This window comes from Rhincodon typus, unplaced genomic scaffold, assembly GCF_021869965.1.
Source record: "Rhincodon typus isolate 14 unplaced genomic scaffold, sRhiTyp1.1 hic_rhity00000127, whole genome shotgun sequence".
NCBI classification, from domain to species: Eukaryota; Metazoa; Chordata; class Chondrichthyes; order Orectolobiformes; family Rhincodontidae; genus Rhincodon; species Rhincodon typus.
This window is the reverse complement of record NW_025965765.1, coordinates 46,185-49,412: the sequence shown is the minus strand read 5'-3', so window position 1 is coordinate 49,412 and position 3,228 is coordinate 46,185. Positions and strand designations below refer to the sequence as shown.

At 42.8% G+C, this 3,228-nt stretch overlaps 1 long non-coding RNA gene across 1 annotated transcript in view; it reads left to right on the top strand.

The window, feature by feature from the left end:
• The window catches only part of LOC125488284, an 11,433-nt gene extending 9,621 nt beyond the window's left edge, over positions 1–1,812 (top strand). The window contains exon 3 of the long non-coding RNA XR_007266271.1: positions 1,464–1,812. This is a non-coding gene — a long non-coding RNA (uncharacterized LOC125488284). The remainder of the gene's footprint in view (positions 1–1,463) is intronic.
• The last annotated feature ends 1,416 nt before the right edge of the window (positions 1,813–3,228 follow it).

The following is a 3,228-nucleotide window of genomic DNA, read 5'->3' as shown; positions in this document are numbered from 1 at the left end:
TAAGCAGACTAAACACCTTCTTAACCACCTTGTCCACATGTAATGCAAAAATCAAGCAATGATGCACCTGAACCCCTTGGTGTCTCTGTTCTACAACACTATCCAGGGCCCTACTTTTTATTGTGCAAGTCCTGCTCTTGTTTGTTTTACCAAAATGCAATAACTTGCCCTTATCTAAATTAAACACCACCTGCTATTCCTCAGCCCATTGACTCAATAGATCAAGATGTCTTTCTAATCTTGGACAGCTTCTTCACTGTCCACTATGCTGCCTATTTTGGTGTCATGTGCAAACTTACTAACCATGCCTTCTATATTCTCATCTCAATCATTACGTAAAAGGTCAAACAGAATTGGACCCAGCACGAATCCCTGTGGAACACTGCTGGTAACAGGCCTCCAGTCTGAAAAGCAATCCGCCACCACCAGTCCCTGTCTCCTGTCAGTAAGGCAATTTTGTGTCCAATTGACAAACCTGAATCACCCTGAATCCCATATGATCTAACTTTACTGATGCGTCCACCATGTAGAACCTTGTCAAAGGCTTTACTAAAGTCAAAGTAAACAATGTCTACTGCTCTGCCTTCAACAATCTTCTTTGTTATTTCCTCAAAAAACTCAATCAAGTTTGAAATACAATTTCCCCCGCATAAAAACATGCTGACTATCCCAATTGTTCCTTGCCTCTCTAAGTGGGTAAATCATATCTTTCACAATTACCTCCAACTACTTACCCACCACCGAAGTCAGACTCGCAGGTCTGTAGTTCCCAGGTTTCTCCTTACATCCCTTAAGCAAAGGCACAACATTAGCCATTCTCCAGTCATCTGGCACGTCACCTGTAGTTATAGATGATACAGTATTTCTGCAAGGTGCCCCACGTTTTCTCTTTAACTTATCACAATATGATGGAATGCACTAGAGCAGGACCTGGAGATTTAGAGTCATAGAATAATACAGCATGGAAACAGGCCCTTCAGCTCGAACTGATCCGTGCTGACCATGGTTCCCACTCAGCTAGTTCGAATTACCCAAACAAGAGGGATATTTGGTCTATATCCCTCTCAAACCCTTGCTTTCCGTGTACCTATCCAAATGTTTTTTAAATGTTGTGATTGTAACTGCCTCAGCCACTTGTTCTGGCAGCCCATTCCATACGTCCACCACTCTCCAAGAAGTTGCCCCTCAGGTCCTCGTTAAATCTTTCCCCTCTCACCTTAAACCTATGACTTTGAGTTTTAACTCCTCAACCCTGGGAAAAAGACGATATGCATTCATCCTAACTGTGCCCCTCATGATTTTATATACCTCAATAAGGTCACCCCCTCATTCACCTACATTCCAAGGAATAAAGTCCTATCCAGGCCAACATATCTCTCTAACTCAGGCCTACTAGCCCTGGCAACAGCCTCGTAAATCTTCTTTGCACACGTTCCAGTTCAACTATGTCTTTCCTATAACAGGGTGACCAAAACTGTACACAATACTCCAAGTGCAGCCTCACCCACGACTTATACAACTGTAAGACAACGTCCCAACTGATGTGCTCAATGCCTTGACCAATGAAGGCCAGCATGCTAAATGCCTTCTTCACCACCTTGTCAACCTGTGACGCCGCTTTCAATGAACAATGTACTCGTACTCCTGGGTCCCTCTCTTCCACAACACTCCTCAGGACCTTACCATGAACTGCATAAGTCCTATCTTGATTTGATGTTCCAGAGTGCAACACCTCATACCTATCTGTATTGAATTGCATTTGCCAATCCTCAAACCACTTCCCCATCTGATCTAGATCCCTCTGTAATTTTTGATAACTTTCCTTGCTGTCAGCGATACCTCCTAGTCTTGTATCATCTGCAAACTTACTAATCATGCGTTGTACATTCACATCCAGATCACTTATGTACGTAACAAAGGTCCCAGTCCCAGTCCCAACCCCAACCCCAGTGGCACATTGCTCATCACAGGCCTCCAATCCATGAAACAACCTTCAACCATCACCCTCTGCTTCCTACCATCGAGCCAATTTTGGTATCCAAATTAGCGAGCTTTCCCTGGATCCCATGCGACCTAACCTTCTTGACTAGCCTGCCATGTACGACCTTGTTAAACGCCTTACTAGAATCTGTATCGACAGCATCCACTGCCCTACCTCATTTATCCTCTTGGTTACCTCTTTGAAAAACTCTGAAAGATTTGTCAGACGTGACCTCCCATGCACAATTCCATACTGACTGTCCCTAATCCGATCTTGACTATCCAAATGTAGGTTGATCCTGTCCAATAACTTGCCGACCACTGATGTCAGGTTCACTGGCCTGTAGTTCCCTGGCTTGTCTTTGCTACCTTTTTTAAACAATGGAACAACATTGCCCTCCTCCAATCTTACTGAACTTCACCAGTGGCTGAAAATGAAGCAAAAATCTCTAAGACCCCCTGCAATTTCTTCCCTTGACTCCCACAATGTCTGAGGATTGACTTGATTGGGCCCCGGGTATTTGTACACCTTAAAGCGCCATAAGGCCCAAACACCACCCCTCTGGTAATATGTACGCATTCCAAAACATTCCCATATTTCCCTTAATTCCTTAGCAGCCACGATTCTCTCCTCGTAATGACTGAGGGGAAATATTCATAAAAATCTCCCTCATCACCTGTGGCTCTACAGGATATCCATCTTTATATTTTTGAAGACGTCCATGTGAACTGCTTTCAAAAAACAGTATTTCTTTCCCTGAGTTTTCTAGCCTCCTTTTTTTTTTCTCCACAATAAAAACTGATGCGAAATATTCCTTTAATATCTTTCTCATCTCCTGACATTCAACACAAAGGTAACCTCTTTGATCTTTACGGGGCCCTGCTCATTCTCTAGTTGCTCTCTTGCTCTTCGTGCACTTGTAGAATCTCTTTGGATTAACGTTAACGTTGTCTATCAAGGCCATTTCATATCCCCTCTTTGCCTTCCTGGTCTCCCGTTTAAGAATGCCCCTAAACTGTTTATACTGGTCAAGAGATTCATTTAAACCCAGTTGTTTATATCTAATGTATGATTTTTTTTTTTTTAAATTTTTGACTAAAACCTGAATATCTTGTTCATCCATTGTTCTTTAATCCTACCAGCCTTACCTTTCAATCTAACAGGAACATCATGATTCTGAACTCTCGTTAATCACATGTTTTTGAAAGCCTCCCACTTATCAGATGTCCCTTTGCCTGCAGTCTACT